This window comes from Miscanthus floridulus, chromosome 8 (genome assembly GCF_019320115.1).
Source record: "Miscanthus floridulus cultivar M001 chromosome 8, ASM1932011v1, whole genome shotgun sequence".
Lineage (NCBI taxonomy): Eukaryota > Viridiplantae > Streptophyta > Magnoliopsida > Poales > Poaceae > Miscanthus > Miscanthus floridulus.
The window spans coordinates 137,504,545-137,526,610 of record NC_089587.1 but is presented as its reverse complement, the minus strand read 5'-3'; the positions used below and the strand labels follow the sequence as shown (position 1 = coordinate 137,526,610).

The 22,066-nt window shown below is 41.1% G+C and overlaps 1 non-coding gene across 1 annotated transcript; it reads left to right on the top strand.

The window, feature by feature from the left end:
* The first annotated feature begins 21,110 nt into the window (after nucleotides 1-21,110).
* On the top strand, nucleotides 21,111-21,182 carry TRNAH-GUG (transfer RNA histidin (anticodon GUG)). The gene has a single exon. It is a non-coding gene; the product is annotated as a tRNA-His (tRNA).
* Nucleotides 21,183-22,066: the final 884 nt, after the last annotated feature.

The following is a 22,066-nucleotide window of genomic DNA, read 5'->3' as shown; positions in this document are numbered from 1 at the left end:
GCCTTTGTTGATGATGCATGGATGCTGTTGAAGGGTATGGCACCCAAACTCCAAGGGCCCCCACTATGGTTGTATGGGAGGTGAAACTGGAGGACCCCCAATGAGACATGCGTGGAGCAACTCTTTGTTGCAATGGAGCTGCTACTTGTGACACCACAATCTGCTTGGATTGATCATCTTTCTTAGGAGGTGTAGCTCTCTTTTTTTTAATGGTCGATTCATAGAATCAGCCTTTTGTTGCTTGTACTTGGTTATGAGTCTATCAAAGGTGCATTGTCTCTTCACGAATTTCCCTTTGTTCTTCTCCTCATTATTCTTCCAAGTACCAATCTCAGGCCAACATGTATGTGCGTAGGACACGCAAACCAAAGCTACCGGAGCTAATAGAACTGGCCAAGTCAGCTTTAGCCGACTGGGCTACTGTGCCTAGGCTAGAACCGACATGGCCGACTCCTAGAGGGAGTCGGTCTCGTCGGCTTCTATAGTGCTGCCACCGATTCGTCTTGCCTTTGCTTGTTCAACTAGATTGCTAACCCGGTTGTGATCTTGATCTTGTTTTTGCCATCTTCATCTTTTTCATGTACCACTTTACGCCCTGAAATCTTCTCAACTTTCGGTGCTTCCCGAGGTTCGCCAATAATGACATTCTTGCCAATAGCTTGTCGGCTTGCTCCAGACGAATCAAAACAGCGGGCTCCCCCTTTCAAGTACATTAACTAGGAATGAAACCTTATCAACTTGCATGTCAGTAGGACTCAATCGTCCCTCATTGAGAGCCGATTGGATCTATCGATAAAAAACATTGCAATCGCTAGTTGCATGAGAAAAATAATTATGATATTTGCAATAAGCCCTTCTCTTTAACTCATCAAGTGATGGCAATGCATGAGATTTCTTAATATAACCGAATTTTAGCAATTCATCAAAGATCCTATCACATTTAGAAACATCAAAGGTAAACTTCAAATCCTCTTACTGATTCTTATGTATCGGCTTAAGAGAAGGACAATTAACCAATTTTGTTTGTGCTGGCCACACAAATTTAGCAACTAACATTATTCTTTGTTTTCATTGTTTGAGCAATCAGAATAGCTTTGTAGACATGCATATTTGGACGATGTGATCTATGAATATCACGAGATTCTTTCAAGCGAGCCTCAACCGTAATAGCCTTTTGCAATAATTGATTAACATGAAGAAACTCATAATGCTCAATTTTTTGCTTAATGCAAGAACGCAAACCAGGAAAAGCCAAATCGGTTAAATCTCTTTTAGAAATAATCAAATGAAAACATAGGTTCTTAATGTCTCTAAAGCATTTCATAAAATCAAGGACGAACTCATCATGTATTTAGTGAACCAATGTACGATGTGATAATCTTGTTTCATGGACTCCATTGTAAAAATGAACATGAAATTTCTCTTCTAGTTTAGCCCATGAACTAATAGAACAAGTAAGTAATGATGTAAACCAAACAAAAGATGTACCAGTAAGAGATAAAGGAAAATGTCGCACATTCATGAAACCCAAGGTACTAGCTTCACCCATTTGAGCAAGAAACATACTAGCACGCTCCATGGTAGATTTATTATCATCACCGCTAAATTTATAAAATTCCCGCACCCTCCAACCATCAGGAGCTTTCAAGAAATTAAAAGTGAAAGGGTATGACTTATGATATGTATTCCTACTAGGCTTAATTTGCACACCCAAGATACTCTCAAGAGATCTTGACAATTCATCTTTAAACCGATTCATAGCTTCATTAAAATCGGTAACAGGAGCCGTGGGAGCATTATTAATGCATAGGAAATTGACTTGGTGACTTCGGTGGTTTAGGAAGAACCATATTATACCCCGACGAAGCTCTATTCACTGATGCTCCTTGATCGGTTCATGTGTTATGACCCTAAATTTTAGAAAAGTGACCATTGGTCAAGATGTGCCAAAGAGGCCTTATCAGTTTCAAATGCCAAAGAGGTCGATTTGGCTTTGTTAGCCGCTGCATAAAGACCTTGATTCTCATAAAATTTAAAGAAATACCAAATTGAGGTCGCTTAATAGCTGATTCATCAAATTGGTCGTCTTGCCTTCTATCTTATCCATGAGAGCAAAAATCATGCTAGCAAGATTATGGAGATTGTTTATGTTTATGTTCCTTTCATCTTCTAGCATCTTAGCATAATTAGCATGGGTAGGATCAGGATCGGTTACCTCTTCATTAACCTTTACCTCAGGCGTAGTGGATGTAGAAGCAGCAGAATCCCCGAAGTCAGGCTCATGATATTGGGTGACCTTGTCGCACCGACCTTTGGTGTAGCTCTCTAAGAAAGCCTCGGCATCAAGCTTGGCTTGAAGCTTTTGGCGAAGCTCATCGGGAAGCTCCTCAATGGATGTCGGGTGGTTGATGTTGTCTTGGTTGAAGAGATCGGTGTGACCTCCAACCTTAACCTTGTCGTTGCCTGACATGCCGCTAGTAGATTGAATCTTGGTCTTCCTCTTTTTCCCCATCGGAGTCTCCAAAAGTGTGTTGGCACCGGATAGGATCCAGATCCCACACCAGCAAGGGCTAGCACGCCCATGGTGGACAAACGACCTTGATCGCAGCAAGAACGCAATGAACTAACGAGACTGATCTAGAGACCGGTTAGGCCGATGTTGTGCCCGTTCTTCGCCAGGTAAACTCCCAAACACCTCCCGAGAAGAGCCGTCAGGGAGGATCACATGGAGGGTGTCCTAGGATCAGCAAGGCCACCTAGAATGATGCCAAATCTCGCTAGGAGTCATGACAAATAGCAAGGTAGAGAGAGCAGAGGTAAAAGGGTGTAGTAGATGTATTTTTAACGCTTGAAAGTTGGGATCCTCAATCGGCCATGATCTCTCATATATAGAGAGGTGGTGGTCTTATCCTAGCAGGAAACAAGTCTAAAACATGTTATCCAAGTTTCCCATGTCTAAAATAGGTCCAAAACCGATTAGGAAACCAAACCGGCTCCATTTTTTTGGGACCAAACACTGAGGCTCACCCCGCAACAGGGGCAGTCGGCTTAGCTAATTAGGGGAGTTGGCTAAACCGACTCTGGGCAAGGAGTCAGCCAAGACGCCTCTGGTGAGCCAGGCACCATTTCGTCCTTCTTTGCTTGTTTCTCTCGCTATTTGCTACGCCAATTGATCTCCAACACTTCCTTGATGCTAGGAACTTGTTTGTGATGCCCATATTACATGTTGGGACACTTTTGAGTGTCAACAACCAGCATGTAGAACATCTGGCGGTGCTCTGACACTGAAAGCTCTAGTTTGGTTTTGGTGAATTGATGAAACCTTAAGTGCTAACCTAGTTTATCAAGTGATCATGAGATAGGTAGCACATTCCAAGTGATGAAGCAAATGAAGACCATGACATGATGATGGTGATGCCATGGTGATGATCAAGTGCTTGGACTTGAAAAGAAGAAAGAGAAAAACAAAGGCTCAAGGCAAAGGTATAAATGGTAGGAGCCATTTTGTTTTGGTGATTGAGACACTTAGTGAGTGTGATCACATTTAGGATCGATAGCCGTACTATTAAGAGGGGTGAAACTCATATCAAAATGCGGTTAACAAAGTGCCACTAGATGCTCTAACTCATTGCATATGCATTTAGGATCTAGTGGAGTGCTAACACCCTTGAAAACATTTGTGAAAATATGCTAACACATGTGCACAAGGTGATACACTTGGTGGTTGGCACATTTGAGCAAGGGTTAGGAACTTCACCGACAGAGTGTCCACCCGTAGAGTATGGATAGTTCAACGGTGCCACCGGCGCCCTATACAGAAAAGACGGAGGTCACTGTGAGTGACTAGACGTTGGTCTCGAAAGGACCAGCGTGTTTGGTCAGTAGAAGCAGCGAAGATGCTGGCGTCGGTCTCTGACCGGACGCTGATGGGGTGCGTTCGGTCCTACTAACGTGGCAGCGCATAGAGGAGACGTCGAGTGACCGGACACTAGGTGAGTCTGGTCGAGCATGACCGGACATGTCCAGTCGTGATTTCTTGCTTCTGGATGCTGACTGGAAATGACCGGATGCTGAGGTCCAGCGTCCGATCACTTCACAGCAGCGCGGCCGGTCATCACTTGACTGTTGAGATCAGGCGAACAACATTTGAAACCGATGATACGTGGCATGCATTGGGTGACTAGACGCTGGGGTCCTGCATCCGGTTGATCTGACTGGCACGTTCGGTCACCCCATGTTGTGCCCAGTGAAGGGGTACAACGGCTCTATTTCATGTGCGCTTCTATTTAAGCCCCATGTGTGGCTTAAGCTCACTCTCTTGGCCATTTGCATTAACACAACAACCTTGTGAGCTTAGCCAAAGCCCTCCCACTCATCTCCATCATTGATTCATCATCTTTGTGAGATTAGGAGAGAATCCAAGTGCATTGCTTGAGTGTTTGCATCTAGAGGCACTTGGTGTTCGTGTTTCGCTACGAGATTTGCTTGTTACTCTTGGTGGTTGCCGCCACCTAGATGGCTTGGAGCAGCGAGGATCGTCGAGCGGAGGTTGGTGATTGTCTCCGGCTCCGATCGTGGTGATTGTGAGGGGTTCTTGACCTTTCCCCGGTGGAGAGCCAAAAGGTACTCAAGTGGATTGCTCGTGGCTTGTGTGATCCTCATCTTGTGTTGGTTGTGTGGCACCCTATTGAGGGTTTGGCGTGTGATGCCAATTAGCGCGTGAACCTCCAAGTGAGTGAATCGCCACAACGAGGAGTAGCTTGCCAGCAAGCAAGTGAACCTTGATAAAAAATTATTGTGTTCATCATTTGATTCCGAGGTGATTGATATTCATTCTTGTGATTGATTGGCTCCTTCCTCGACACGGCGGTATAACCATCTTGCTCACTCTTTTTACATTACCATAAACTAGTTATCAAGCTCTTTAGCGTAGCTAGTTATGAGAGCTTGTTAGTTTGGTTCATGTGGCTCTTTAGTTAGTCTTTGAGAGCACACTAACTTAGTGTAGTGCCATAGCTATTGTGTAGTTAGAGACAATAGAAACTAAATTTGTGGTAGGTGGCTTGTATTTTTAGTAGGCTAGCGCAACACTTGTTTCGTCTCATAATTATCTAACCGGTTTGTTAAGTGTTGTTGTAGAAATTTTTATTAGGCTATTCACCCCCCTCTAGCCATTAGGACCTTTCATGTGGTATCAAAGCCGAGGTCACCGTGATTTGAGGCTTAACAACCTTTAGTGTAAAAATAGCTCAAATCAACAACATAAAGAAGCCACCCCAATTTGATGGCTCTAACTATCCCTATTGGAAGGCTAAGATGACAACTTATATCAAGTCAATCAATAGGAAGGTTTAGAAGGTGGTAGAGACAAAGATTGAGATTGAAGATGAAGAGGCTCCCACCGCCGCTGAAGAAATACTACTCCAAAATAATGATATTGCTCTTTGTGCCATCCATGATGCTTTGGATGAAAAAAACATTTGAGCAAATCAAGAATATTGAGAGAGCTCATGAGGCATGGAAGAAATTGGAGGTATCATTTGAAGGCACTCAAGCCGTGAAAGGTGCAAAGGCATACATTCTCAAAGAGAAGTTTGCAAGTTTCAAGATAAAGGAGGATGAGAGTGTGACGGAGATGTTTCATAGGCTTTAAATGCTTGTCAATGATCTCAAAGCTCTTGGAGAAGAGGTGAAGGACAAGGACTTCTCCCACAAGTTCTTGAGATGCTTACCTTCAAGATTTGGCACATTGGTCACTATTCTAGTGAGAAGTGATTTGGACACCATGACACCAAACCAAGTGTTGGGAGATATTATGACTGATGATACATATAGAGATGATGATGAGAAGGAAGAAAAGAAGGAGAAGAAAGATAAGAAGAAGAAGAGTGTGGCATTCAAAGCCACATCATCCAAGGGCAAGGCTAGGCAAGAAACATCAAGTGAAGATGATGGCTCATGGGATGATGATGATGATGAGAAGATGGCTCTCTTTGTAAAGAAATTTGGCAAGTTCATGATGAAGAAGGGCTACCATGCTAGAAGAAAGAAGTCTTCATCCAAGAACAAAGAAGAGTCAAGAAGGTGCTTCAAGTGTGGAAGCAAAGATCATCTTGCTGCTCAATGTTCATACAATAGCGACAATGATGACGACAACAAGAAGAACAAGAAGAAGGACAAGAAGGAAAAGAAAGAGAAGGACAAGATGACCTTCAAGAAGAAGAAGGGTGGTTCATATGTGGTCACTTGGGATAGTGATGCTTCCTCAAGTGATGATGATGATGATAGTGATGATGACAAGACCACCAAGAAGGCACTTGCAAGCATTGCAATCAATGAGAAGCCTTCTCTCTTTGATACTCCATCATGCTTCATGGCTAAGGCCACTAAGGTACAAATTTGTGATGATGGAAGTGATGAAGAACATGATAATAAAAATGAAAATGAAAATAATAGTGATAGTGATAGTGATGATGATGAACCTACTAAGGATAAATTATTTGACATGCTAGAAGATGCTAAGGAACACTTTGACATCAAGAGAAGGGAATGCAAAAGCTTGCATGAGGAACTAAAAGCCCTCAAGCAAGCCTTTGATGAGCTCAATGCATCTCATGAGAGGCTAGAGGAAACCCATGAGAAGCTTGGCAAGGCTCACAAAAAGCTTGAGAAGGCTCATTCCTCTTTGCTTGATGAGCAAAATAAAAAGAAGCATGTTGAGACTTGCAATGTAGGATTAACTTGTGATATAATTGATGAATCATTATCTATGCCTATCATTGTTCCTCCCGCTAACCCTTCTTGTAGTACTTCTACTTCCACCTCATCTAGTAGTGATGGTTTCACTTGTGATGCCTCACTAATGGTTGAGAATGAGAACCTCAAGAAGGAGGTCGATAAGCTCACTCACACCTTGGCTAAGGCCTATGGTGGTGAGGACCGCTCGCTTATGTGCTTGGGTAGCCAAAGAGCTTCTCTCTACAAAGAGGGATTGGGCTATACCTCTAAGAAAGGCATGGTGGCCTTTGCTCCTCACAAAACTAGTTTTGTGAAGAACAACGGTCGGTTTTGCTCTAGTTGCAAGCAAGTTAGTCATGTAGAGCAAAAGTGCATGAACAAAAAGTCACAAAGCTAATATATCCTCCATTAAGCTTGATTCTTTCTATGTGCTTACCAAGGGTGCAAATGGTGTAAAGGCTAAGTTCATTGGTAAACCATGGATGGGCTCAAAGAAGAAAGCCATTTGGGTACCAAAGAGCTTAGTGACTAACCTTCAAGGACCCAAGCAAGTTTGGGTACCTAAAAAGAATTGATCTTCTTTTGTAGGTCAATTACAAAGCCGAAGGAAGGCATTGTGTTCTTGATAGTGGGTGCACTCAACATATGATCGGTGATGCAAGAATGTTCAACTCAATCAACACCAATGGCAATGATGGTTATGATAGTATCACATTTGGTGATAATGGCAAAGGCAAGGTCAAAGAGCTTGGTAAGATTGCAATATCCAATGACATGAGCATATCCAATGTGTTGCTAGTAGAGAGTTTGAACTTCAATTTGCTATCCGTGGCTCAATTATGTGATCTTGGATTCAAATGCATATTTGGGACAGATAATGTAGAGATCATAAGTGTAGATGGCTCTAATTTGATCTTCAAAGGCTTTAGATATGAGAATCTATACTTGGTTGATTTCAATGCTAGTGAAGCTAAATTGTCTACATGTTTGTTCACTAAGTCTAGCATGGGTTGGTTATGGCATAGAAGGCTTGGTCATGTTGGAATGAAACAATTGAATAGATTGGTTAAGCATGACTTGGTTAGAGGCTTGAAAGATATTATGTTTGAGAAGGATAAACTTTGTAGCTCTTGTCAAGCCGGTAAACAAGTTGGAAACACCCATCCCAAGAAAAGTATGATGAGCACTAGTAAAGCATTTGAGTTATTGCACATGAATTTATTTGGGTCAACACAATACACTAGCATTGGTGGTAACAAATATGGCTTTGTGATAGTGAATGATTACACTAGATACACATGGGTATTCTTTCTAGCGGACAAGAGTGATGTGTTTGCAATATTCAAATCATTTGTAAAGGGCATTCACAATGAGTTTGAAACAACCATCAAGAGAGTTAGAAGTGACAATGGTAGTGAGTTTAAGAACACTAGAATTGATGAGTTATGTGATGAATTTAAAATTAGACATCAATTCTCGGTCAAGTACACTCTACAATCAAATGGCCTTGTTGAGAGAAAGAATAGAACACTCATTGATATGGCAAGGTCTATGCTTAGTGAGTATAATGTGAGTCAATCTTTTTGGGCCGAAGCTATCAACATGGCTTGCTATTGTAGCAAACGTCTCTATTATCACCCATTGAAAGAGAAGACACCATATGAGCTCTTAAATGATAGAAAGCCCAACATTGCATATTTTTTGGTCTTTGGTTGCAAATGCTCTATCTTGAAGAAAGGCACTAGATTGGGCAAGTTTGACAAGAAATGTGATGAATGATTCCTACTTAGATACTCCACTACAAGTAAAGCATATAGAGTTTGGAATTTAGATAGTGGTACTCTTGAGGAAGTTCATGATGTTGAATTTGATAAAACCAAGGGTTCACAAGTAGAGAATGAGAACTTAGAAGATATTAGAGGCATTCAACTTTCAAATGCTATGAAGAACATGGATGTTGGTGAATTGAGGCCTAGGCAAGTGAATGATGATGAAGATGATCAAGTGCAAGTGCTCTCTAACTCAAATATGCAAGATGATATAAATCAAGCTAGTACAAGTGGGTCTCATGACAATGAACAAGATCAAGTGGCTAGTACATCATCTCAACCCAATGATCAAGCAAGTGCAAGCAATCAAGTTCCAATGCTCCAACCAACAAATATTACAAGGGATCATCCATTGGACACTATAATTGATGATATTTCTAGAGATGTACAAACAAGATCAAGATTGACTTTATTTTATGAGCATTTCTCATTTGTGTCATTCATTGAACCAAAGAATATAGATGAAGCATTGAAGGATGTTGATTGGGTGAATGCTATGCATGAGGAATTGAATAACTTCACAAGAAATCAAGTATGAGAATTGGTAGAGAGACCAAAGAGACACAATGTGATTGAAACCAAATGGGTCTTTAGAAACAAGCAAGATCAAGATGGGATAGTAGTAAGGAACAAAGCAAGATTGGTAGCACAAGGCTATACACAAGTTGAAGGTCTTGACTTTGGAGAAACATATGCCCCGGTTGCTAGATTGAAAGCAATTAGAATCCTGCTAGCCTATGCTTGTGCCCACAACATCAAGCTCTATCAAATGGATCTTAAGAGCGCATTTCTCAATGGTTACATCAATGAAGAAGTATATGTTGAGCAACCTCCCGGTTTTAAAGATGACAAGAAGCCCAACCATATGTACAAGTTGAAAAAGGCATTGTATGGCTTGAAGCAAGAACCTAGAGCATGGTATGAGAGATTGAGGGACTTCTTACTCCCTAAAGGGTTCATAATGGGCAAAGTTGACACCACTCTTTTTATCAAGAAGATTGGACAAGATTTATTTGTGTTGCAAATCTATGTTGATGACATCATATTTGGATCAACCAATCAAGACTTTTGTGATAAGTTTGGAAAGATGATGGCTAATGAGTTTGAGATGTCCATGATTAGAGAGTTAAGTTACTTCCTTGGTCTTCAAATCAAGCAATTGAAGAATGGTACTTTTGTGAGTCAAGGCAAGTATATCAAGGACACGATCAAGAAGTTTGGCATGAGTGATAGTAAAGCCATTTGTACACCAATAGGAACAAATAGCAACTTGGATAGTGATGCAAGTGGAAATATGGTGGATCAAAAATTGTATGATCTATGATTGGAAGCCTACTCTATGTGACCGCATCAAGACCTATGCATGTGTGCAAGATTTCAAGCCTCACCAAGAGAAAGTCATTTGAAGGCTACAAAGAGAATATTGAGGTACTTGAAGCATACACAAAATGTTGGTTTGTGGTATCCCAAAGGAGCAAAGTTTAAGCTAGTTGGTTACTCCGACTCGGATTATACGGGATGCAATGTTGAAAGGAAGAGCACCTCGGACACATGTCAATTGTTGGGAAGATCACTTGTTTCATGGTCATCAAAGAAGCAAAATAGTGTTGCATTATCAACCACCGAAGCCGAATACATATCCGCCGGTAGTTGTTGTGCACAAATACTTTGGATGAAGGCCACTTTGAGTGATTTTGGAATCAAGTTCAAGAAAGTGCCATTGCTATGTGATAATGAGAGTGCAATCAAGTTGACCAACAATTCGGTTCAACATGCAAGAACAAAGCATATTGATGTCCGTCACCATTTCATAAGAGATCACCAACAAAAAGGGGGACATTTGCATTGAGAGTGTAGGCACCGAAGATCAACTTGCCGATATATTCACCAAGCCATTGGATGAGAAAAGGTTTTGCAAGCTAAGGAATGAGTTAACATATTGGATTTCTCAAATATGTGTTGATGCACCCCCCCTCTTATATGACATGCCTTTCCTTCGAGCAATCCAAGGTAAAAGTTGATTGGCATGACATACATCCTTGCTAAGGACATGTTTAGTACATCTAGACATCTTTCATGTTTAATAGACTCATTCATGAAAATCAAATAAATTTGATGATTATATGGTACCACTATTGTTTCTATGCTTGATTTGGTCTAGTGGTAGCATGACATGTTTATGGGCTTGTAAACCTAGTGTTTGATCTAGAAAATGAGCTCTAAGTGTTTAACTCAATATGGTACAAGATAACCCTTATTTAGAGATGTGAAGAAGCTTGTCCTTGGATCAAACCGAGTTAAATATCTTTGGTAAATGATCTAGATTGGACCAAATTTGGGAAAATGATCCTCACCCCATTGATTGACATTGATAATCTCAACCTATCTATAATTTAAGCCTTTGTGGTTATTGATGACAAAGGGGGAGAAATAGTGCACAAAGATAGTGAAAAGACAACAAAGAGGAGAGAAATAAAGATATAAGGTGATAGGGGGAGAACTTGACACAAGGGGAGAGATATGACAAAGGAAAGGGATCAATTAAAATTTTGAGCACATAAGTAGGGGAAGCAAGCTCATGAACTTGTATGGTGCATTTGAATGTGAATTTCATATGCTTGCTTGCATGGCACAAGTTTTAAATTTTAATATCCATGCTTGTGTGGTGTATGCTAGTTGTAGGTTTGAATGATGAAATGAAAATCTAGTATGCATAAGTTTATCTAGTGATTTCATTTCCAAGTGTTTCCAAGTGGTATCGAGCTAACCATGGTCCTAAGGATGGTATAATGGTGCACTCCAATTGGTATCACACTTCAAAGGTCCATCTTTTATATCTTAGCATCATTTGGTAGACATTGTCTTCTATATTTCCTATCTAAGCATATGTGCAAGCTACAATCCAAACTCTTAGCACATATGTAGAGGGAGCAATTGCTACCATTTGGAGTTCATAAAACTTGTCCATATCCTTTTACACATAGTAAATATGCTTGAACAAGCAACATGGATTCAATTGAATTTCAATTCATATCGTTGTGTAAGGGTTGTCATCAATTACCAAAAAAGGAGAGATTAAAAGCTCTAGTTTAGTTTTGGTGAATTGATGAAACCCTAAGTTCTAACCTAGTTTATCAAATGATCATGAGATAGGTAGCACATTCCAAGTGATGAAGCAAATAAAGACCATGACATGATGATGGTGATGCCATGGTGATGATCAAGTGCTTGGACTTGAAAAGAAGAAAGAGAAAAACAAAAGGCTCAAGGCAAAGGTATAAATGGTAGGAGCCATTTTGTTTTGGTGATCGAGACACTTAGTGAGTGTGATCACATTTAGGATCGATAGCCGTACTATTAAGAGGGGTGAAACTTGTATCGAAATGCGGTTTTCAAAGTGCCACTAGATGCTTTAACTCATTGCATATGCATTTTAGATCTAGTGGAGTGCTAACACCCTTGAAAATATTTGTGAAAATATGCTAACACATGTGTACAAGGTGATACACTTGGTGGTTGGCACATTTGAGCAAGGGTTAGGAACTTCACCGACACCCTATACAAAAAAGAAGGAGGTCACTGTGAGTGACCGGACGCTGGTCTCGGAAGGACTGGCGCGTCCGGTCAGTAGAAGCAGCGAAGACACTGGCATCGGTCTCTGACCGGACGCTAGGTCACTTAGTGACCAGATGCTGATGGGGTGCGTCCGGTCCTGCTGACGTGGTAGCCCACAGAGGAGAGGCCGAGTGACCAGACGATGGGTGAGTCTAGTCGAGCATGACCGGACGCGTCCGGTCATGATTTCTCGCTTCTTGATGCTTATTAGAAACGATCGGACGTTGAGGTCCAGTATCCGGTCACTTCACAGTAGTGCGTCCGGTCATCACTTGACCGTTGAGATCGGACGAACAGCATTTGAAGTTGATGACACATGGCATGCATCGGACCGGCGCGTCCGGTCACCCCATGTTGTGCCCAGTGAAGGGGTACAACGGCTCTATTTTGTGGGGGCTTCTATTTAAGCCCCATGGCCGGCTCAAGCTCACTCTCTTGGCCATTTGCATTGACACAACAACCTTGTGAGCTTAGCCAAAGCCCTCCCAGTCATCTCCATCATTGATTCATCATCTTTGTGAGATTGGGAGAGAATCTAAGTGTATTGCTTGAATGTTTGCATCTAGAGGCACTTGGTGTTCGTGTTTCGCTGTGGGATTTGCTTGTTACTCTTGGTGGTTGCCGCCACCTAGACGGCTTTGGATCAGCGAGGATCGTCGAGTGGAGGTTGGTGATTGTCTCCGACTCTGATCGTGGTGATTGTGAGGGGTTCTTGACCTTTCCCTAACGGAGAAACAAAAGGTACTCAAGTAGATTGCTCGTGGCTTGTGTGATCCTCATCTTGTGTTGGTTGTGCAGCACCCTATTGAGGGTTTGGCATGTGATGTCAATTAGTGCATGAACCTTTAAGTGAGTGAATCGTCACAACGAGGAGTAGCTTGTCGGCAAGCAAGTGAACCTCGGTAAAAAATCATTATGTTCATCATTTGATTCTGAGGTGATTGGTCTTCATTGGTATTCATTCTTGTGATTGATTGGCTCCTTCCTCGACACGACGGTATAACCATCTTGCTCACTCTCTTTACATTACTGCAAACTAGTTATCAAGCTCTTTAGTGTAGCTAGTTGTGAGAGCTTGTTAGTTTGGTTAGTGTGGCTCTTTAGTTAGTCTTTGAGAGCACACTAACTTAGTGTAGTGCCATAGCTATTGTGTGGTTAGAGACAATAGAAACTAAAATTGTGGTAGGTGGCTTGCATTTTTAGTAGGCTAGCGCAACACTTGCTTCGCCTCATAATTGTCTAACCGGTTTGTTAAGTGTTGTTGTAGAAATTTTTTATTAGGCTATTCATCCCCTCTCTAGCCATTAGGACCTTTCAGACATGGTGGGGTTTGAGCCCAAACTGAGCTAAATCAGCCGGACGAGGACTAGCGGAGGGTACGACATCGGGGACTCATTGTCCTCCAACGAGGTCTCCTCAAGTGGGTGAAGTTTGCTGTTGTAGTCGGCCATGTAGTCCAAGCCCCCAAAGCTAAAAACTTGGCTGGGGGCAAAGGAGCTGTCGACGATGACAATTCCGCCAGAGAAGCGCACGCCGTCTTTGGGGGCGACACCACTAGGTGCTATCCTAGAGTTCATCGGAGTTCCTCCTCAGTCCCTCAGTGTGGGCCAAATTGGAACCCTCTAAATGAGTTGAGTTTCTCTCGGTGGTTCTGTCTCTATCTCTTGGGTGTCATCCCCCTTCTATAGGAGTCGCCCCTCCCCTTATATCGCGAGGAGGGCACGATGTATAAGTCGGTTTGGTTCTAGTTATGATCTATGCACCAGGTGCATGAATCCTCTACTGCAGCGTTGCTGGACCTCGCCTTGTCGCTAGGGGGAGCCGATAGCTGCCGCAACAGCCCTTTGACGCCGCTACCTCCACTCTAGTGCTTGACCGTCAGGGGCTGCCTTGGCCCTGCAAGGAGCCCTCGCCTGGAGGGGCTGACGAGTAGGCCCTGCAATCTTTCTCCCCTAAAGTTGGTGAAGTCCTTTTGTTCTAATGCATCACACCCATTACTTGACCCTACCGAGAGAGTGGTCGATAGGGCCTCGCGTCTGTTTGAATAAGCAGACGACGCACATCTCTGTACCTGTCAGGCTCCGGGTGCCTGGCAGATTCCTAAGCCAAGCCCCAACCAATGGCTCGGGGCATCAGTTACTGCCGGGCGGAGGTTAGGTTTGGGCTACCATCGGTTGGCAGCCTGGGGCCGTGATCGAGCCCCCGAGTCTTGAGCAGCAGCTACAGGTGTGTCGGGCTTGTCCTGACTCCTTCTAGAGGGTGCGTGCGAGTGTACCCGATGGGTATAGCCCATGGGATCAGTTGAGGGGGGGAGGGTTCCGTTGGTCTGCTTCCTTTCTCCTTAGGACTGAACATACCCCTATGTTAGAGTTTCATCAACTATCATGTCCCACTTTGTCTCCAAACCAAACGCTCCATTACGCTAGGCATGTCAGTGATCTAGTAGTGTAGGGATTGCAGCGCTGAGATGGTGGCTGAGGGTTGCATCGAGGGGTAGGTCAATGGCCAGGTGAAGAACGCGACGGAGGTCGACATGAAGTTAGAGGCCAAGCATCACGCAGTGGTAGTGCTAGCCACCACTGCTGTGAATGGCACCCAACCTCGTGGATCTACCACATCTTCTACCCATCCAACTCCCACAGCAAGGTCCTGCCTTGTCTACATGGGCCCTGTTTGCTTATCTTATAATCCATCTTTTTCATCTTGTTTTTTCAGCCAGAACAATGTTTTTCTCTCACAACAAATCAGCCGGAACAGTGTTCGGCTTATTTTTTCAGCGAAACAAACGGGGCCATGATGCGGACCGAGGAGGCACTTAAGGGCCTTCATTCATGTCTACACATTTGACAGATGGGAGTAGGAATCAGAGGCGAGGGTTGAGTGTGGAATAGAGTAGAGACAAACTCTACTTCCCCTTCCCAAAAAGAATACATCAAAGTTTAACTAAAATTACAAAAAATATTTATGATACAAAATAAATACTATTAAATTAGTTATAGCATTTATTTTTATAGTAAACCTAGTACGAGACATAAATCTTAATACGATTTACTATAAACTTGACTAAATTTAAGCTAGTTTGATTTGTACAAATTCTATATTTCTATTTTTTTTAGACAACGATCAATGTTCCAGAAGTTCCAATGGTAATAAATGCTCCCTCATCCTTTTTTAAGTATCGTTCTCACACATCGAGAAATTAAATGTACTTAACTTTGACCTATCATTAGATTAATCATTACAGTATTTTTATAATATACTTATTTGGAGATACAAATGTTCCTAACATTTTCTATAAATATAGAAAATGTGACTAGCATGAAAATTTAGTCGACACATAGTAGGAGGGACTATGTTATTCGTAGCCCTAGACATAATGCTCCATTTGATTACATTGCATTATTAAATTTTAGATATTGAAGACGTGTTGGACAAGAATTTAGGAACCCCATGATCGTGACCTTACCAGCCATGTTTCAACAGGGATAAGGGGACTTGGAACAGGAACTTGGAGTGATATTTTATAACATAGGAAAATAAATATTCCCAAAACGTTCCCGGAACGAGGAACGTGGCCATATTTCACTTTTCCCAGCTGCTAAGATCGTGACAGAGCACATGCGTATAATTAACTACGAACATTTATTTATCAACCAAAGGGAAACAGTGAATCATAGAATGTCGCCTCTACCAAGTTGTTCTCAACCAATACCTAAAATGCAATAAGTATAAATAGAACAAATTGAAATACTACATGGATATCTCTGAAAATTTGACGGCCTGAATTATCTTCCGGAGGATACTGGTTCACATGAAAATTCGACCTACAATCATCAGAGGAGCCGAATTAATGCCTTAATGGCATAAAAAAAATGAACGTATGCAATTAAAGGCTTCAAAAGTGATAAGTTCCTTTAACACAGGAAAAAAGAAGTTAGCGGCTACAAGTTGTGAACAATATGATACAGTTACTAGGTATGGAGATGCAGTTTTACAAGCTGTAACCTTTGTGAAGGTTAAAGTACGGCGAAATATAGCATCAGAATCTCCAATGTAGCAATATCTCTAGTCATTTATTACATGCGTACTTTCAGATGCAAAAATAAATTTACAATAGTACAGACTCAACCAACGAAGAACATATATTATAAGAGAAAAAGGGCGTGCAGTCCTTCCCACATAGTAAAGCACAATGAGGGTGGACGATCATGGAGTATGGGATTGGACAGCTTCCACAACAAAGCGTACTTGGCCACAAAGTATACATGGCTAATACGTGCTAAATCTAATGTTGTCTTTGCACATCAAAATTGTGAAACGCGACAAGTATCACATGCCATCAACTAAAAATGTGGAGAAAAGGAGCAATGCATATTACAGCTGAAGCATCCAAATGTTCATGTCGTATTCAGACACATGAGCTAACAACAGAAACATAAATACAGAATTAGGTAAAGATGTCGCAATTCGTGATTATTGCATATTTTTTGTATGACAGTTGAAGCTGAATTTTTAGGTAAAACTTTGATAGCACCAAGAAGATGCCCCATAAGACTGCACAACAAATAAGTGAGGCAAAATGGCAATCACCTTACAAGTAATTTATAGAAACTAGTTTTCCCAAACGTTTATATTCTCAGATGCATGCACATACCCCGATCCACTTGCGATCAATGCATATTTTCAGTGTCATTTTTACAACCCAGACCACTCCCTCTCCCACATGCAACAGATATTATAACTCGGAAGTGATTATACCACCAAAGGTGCTGATCATGGTTCATGGATGCTCTTCTCTTATGTTGACTGCTCAGAATATTTTTTGAACTAAAACCACAGTTTCACAAAATGTGATTAAATACAAATATATTATCTAGATTATGCTCAACATATGGAAGATATATCATTTTGAAACTTATTGACACATGGAACAGTAATGACATTGACATTTTAAGATGTTATCAAATCAACCCATCGGTACCACGTTTTAGCAGGTTAACCCAATTGGCATGCCATAAACAAGACAAGATGAGATGAAACCTCAGTAGCTAGAGTGATTTCAGAGATTGATTTTGTATTCCTTAGTGATCATTCAATCAAAGATTGCATTGGTGTTCAGTATATAGAAGGGCTAGTGTGCCCTGCACATTTCTTTTTCTGTTAGGAATGCAACAAGAACTGATAGTAAAATACTTTGGCTTGAGAAGATCAATGAGGTTTGGTGATAAGAAAACAAAGAATGACATACAACCTAGAGCAGCAGTTTGTTACTCCAGAGGCAGAAAATTCAGTTTCTTTATACTCCCGTCTAGGGCATTTTGTATACAGGCCAAAGCTAAGATCTATTTCAACTTAATCCTTTAATTATCTAAGCAGTGAACCTAAGCTAGCTTGCTACAGACTTAGTAATTGTCTCTCTTTGATTTAATATGCATGACTGAACCACTGCCGCTACCATAAACAGAAGCAGTTTTACTTTTACCTTGTTTTCTACAAGGGCCTGTTTGGAAGCACAACATTCATTCCAAACCCTTGTAAATAACAGGCCCCAAAGATTTTTCAATCCAACTCAGAAATCGCTGCTTGGAAGTCTGATGAGCTCACTAATTTTACATCTAGTTTGAGGCAAAACCAGGGGATGAAAAAGAATGCCTGCCCAGGTCTGAAAAAAAAAAAAACACTGACAATCATTGGGATGTCGGCCTCCTCTGCAGCCTCGACTCGGTGCCACCAAGAGAACCTGATGGTTGCGGCAGCAGGTGAACCCTGGCGGCGGCAAGGTGCCAATCCACAGGATGACGAGTGAATCCATGGCCAAGGCGCACAAATCCATGACCACAGACAACAAATCCATTCAAGTATCAACCACACATCTCTCCATTTTGTACTTCTGTTCTTCTCCGATTGCTCTTCGTCAGCAAATCGATAGATCTAGCTTGTGAATATGAATCACATTATGGACAGGTACTAGATAGAGAATGGATAGTACTTGCTAGAATCTGTCATCGCTGACACAGGTCGCAGATCTAGAGACACTGGGACACAGGCCCCATGTTCGTATTATTGAATCGATTCAAGAATAGTTGTTGCCTTGTCCGCTACCAGTATTTGCTGCGATCTAAACACATAGGACCAATTAGCATCTTGTCGATTTACTGGTTCTAGAATGCAACAATCTCTTGTGTGATGTACTGCAATCGTTTTTGGCTGCTTATATATGGTGTTGAAATTGATGTATTGTAAATTAGCAGAGATGCATGCCCTCTATCAACAGGGTCCATTGCAAAGTAGGTAGTAGCTAGTATAGAAAGAAAGAAAGCAGAAGATATGGAAAGGAAAAGGTAGAAATGGATAAATGAAAAAAGACCAGCATCAGAAGAGGATCACTGATGATCTTGGTAGATCATATAGGGGGAGGGATGCATGTCTATTTCTGGACCAATTTTTCCATGGGGAGAGGCTGCTGGATGAGCTCGGAGAAGAATATTTTTGTATACCCAAGATTATGAGATGCCAGCATCCTTGCCACGCTATACCATATAATATGACTGTTGTGCCTTCTGTGATTGTGAGATGCCCTGGCCTGTTGTTGTACAGTTGAGGAAGATTAGCTACTGGATAGTAAGTTGGTAACCTGTATGCGGGAGTGGCATGTTCCTAAGCTGAAAGCACAACTGATTTGTTCATGTTATCATGCATTGAAGTACCTAGCTACTGCATGTAATCAATTTGATTTCCATAAACACATGTTTTTTTTTCTGTCAGGTCTTCATTTTTGAATTTGTTTCTGGACTTCACAATTGAAAGGAACCAAAGCAGCAGATTTCAGGAAATAGATGCAACCAGGATGACTTTACTATGTAGTGGCATTGGTAATGTGTAATTTTATTTACTTGCCTCGTATAGTTGTTGCATCAATCTAGTTTTAAAATTTCTAGCAGTTTCCTCTAACAATAGTATTCAAGATGACTTTTCTTAGATATTACGGTATACTACTTGTTTAACAAGGACTCCTACAGTCCAATATAGCATTCATTTTGTCTGTTTTGTTTTGGTATACAACGTACTCAATTATGCTACCAGATTCTTATTTATGTACTATCCTTTAGTGAACTATGAATGCTAGTAGACAGATTCAGCCAATAGAATGGAGCCAGCTAGTACTAACTATCATGGTTAATATGTAGAGTCGGAGTCAGTCAGTTAGAGTAGGCAGAAATTTCAGATGCATTGCTTCTTCAGTTAGAGTAGGGATTGGAGCCAGCTGCAGTTCAGAAACACCAATTTGTGAGTGTGAGGTTTGAGTTCTTTTGTTGGAGGTAGGCAGGTAGCTAACATTGCTTGTAAGTATCAGATGATACATCATAGCTGCATAGCGATGATTCAAGTCCAATGAGCTATCTTTTAAATACTTTGTAGCTAGAAAATTGGACAGAAGCGGACTCTATCCACCATAAAAAGGATAGCAACATAGCAATAATTCAATTCGAATAAGCAATCATATGACACGGTTGTTGTTTTTTTGCTATATACTTTTTATTTCCAGAATATACTTAGTTTCATGACTCATGTTTTAGGTTAATGGCTGCAAAACATTTCAGGACATTGCAAAGCATTTAATGTCCGAGGAGCACAAATCGGCAAACTAGAGGAACTATGTTCAGCTTTGAGCTCGAATTCATTTTTTTTTTTTAAAAATTCAGTGTTCCATGCATTTGGCTGTGCTCGTGTTTCAATAGAAGATCATTGTATGTTGTACTGAGAAAGGCACCATCTATTATATAGGCGACTAAAATTTGCACATGTCCGTGCTCCTGTTTGGCGCTTGGATAAAAAATATGATGACCTGATTTGAAAATTTTGATCTGTCATATGAGCCGATGCTTGGTATGATGTTGTTTGTGTTCTAGTTTGCCCGATCTATGCTAGGTCCAGCAAATGGTTCATTTTTCAAGCAGATGCTAATGCTGGCGGCCGGCAGACGCGAGCAGTGCACGACTAGTAGCTACGAGTGCAAACTTTTTTATCCAAACAGCATTTTCCAGGTGCAAAAGAAATCAATGGTATTCTTGTGGACAGAAAATTACAAGTAGAAGCTACTCATACAAGTGTAAAAAATCACAAAGCAGACAAACAGGACCTAATTGTTTCTTATTCCCAACCCATTGACAACACTACGAAATTCACATACATAACTACATAAGCATCATTGCCACCTATTGTATTGTTCTCTTTTTGAGCCTAGGCCAAAGTCTACTTCTTTACTAATATAATTCTGGCAAAACTCTTGTCAGATTTACGTTTAAAAAAAGAGCACAAATTCCAATGTAAAATCGCTTCTCTTGGAGACACCATTAATCCATAAACCCAGAAAAGAAAAAAAATGATCCTGCCCACGTAGTTCAGGAGTAGCATATCAAACATTACCAAAACCAAATTATCCTAGGCTGCCAATTTCAGGAACGAATCTTACCGACGGAAGAGGCTAGAGAAGGATCGCGTGGATCGGCGCCGTCACTGCGTCTTCCTCCGGGGTGGTTGCTTCTCGCAGGCCAGCTTGTACATCCAGAACACCTGCAGCCAGAGTGAAGAGGGGTGATAAGTCCGGATCTGAGCGGGATCAAATCGACAAAGCGTGTACCGTGTAGGCGCGGGGGAACGAAAAAGAAGAAGAAAAGCGAGTGGGAAGCGCACGAGGGCCAGGACGTGGGCCGCGAGGAGGATGACCACGAAGAGCGGCACGGCATCTAGGACGCCCGAGCCAGCGGTTGGATGCATCTGCTGCTGCGCCATCGTCGGCAGCGTTGGGGGAGAGGTCGCTGATGACATAGGTTTTTTCTAGTTTCTCCTGTTCTTTGACGCCGAGCAAAATCCTCCTGTAACTCTGTAAGTTACTTGTAAAGGATGTTACAAAAGTTGAACATAATTGTGGCTGTAGTTTAGTGGTAAGAATTCTACGTTGTGGCCGTAGAGACCTGGGCTCGAATCCCAGCAGCCACATTCTTCTTTTTATATATTTGTCGTTGTTTTTAATCTTTTCTTTTGTTTTCTTCTTTATTTTTTTAGTTTTTATTTTGTTTCCTTGGTTTCTTTTTTTTTTGTGAATTTGTTTTCTTGGTTTCTATTCTCGCAATCTTTTTTTGTATTGCATTCTTTTTAATATATTGTCGTTGTCACGTTATTTTTAATCTTTTTTTTTGTTTTCTTCTTTATACTATTTTAAGTTTTTTTTGTGTGTCGCAATTTTTAACTTTGTTTTCGCTAGTAGTCGTTTTCTATTACATTATATGTTTGTCATCATTGTACTTTTTTAGTTTTAGTTTTGTTTTCTTGCTTTCTATTCTCACAATATTTCGCTTAGGCAATATTTCTTATATGTTTGTCATTGTCACATTATTTTAATTTTTTCTTATGTTTTGTTCTTTATACTATTTTAAGTTTTGTGTTCGTGACTTTTTTACTTTGTCAATCTCGGGTATTTGTGCTCCTAACTTTTTCTTTAGTATTTTTTTTTAAAATTTTCTAGGTTCCTAACCTTTTAGCATTATTTTATTTTTATGATATCTTTCTATGATCACAATCTTCTTTTTTGAATTTCATTTTTTTTTGTATATGTGTTTTGTTTTCTACGCTTTAACTTTTTTTCATGCCTATGTACTTACGTCCCTAATTTTTCTGTCTTTTTTTTTGATTTTTTTTGGGTTGACATCGATTTTTTTTGCGTTTCTCATCTAGGTACAACTGTAGTATCTATTCGTGAACAGACACACACCAACGCCACACACACCACACTCGCTCACACCATAAGTACACAAACAGATCCTACAACTATACCTAGATTCTAAGATCGTGTCCTTTGTGAGATCACCGGGTCCATGGATCCG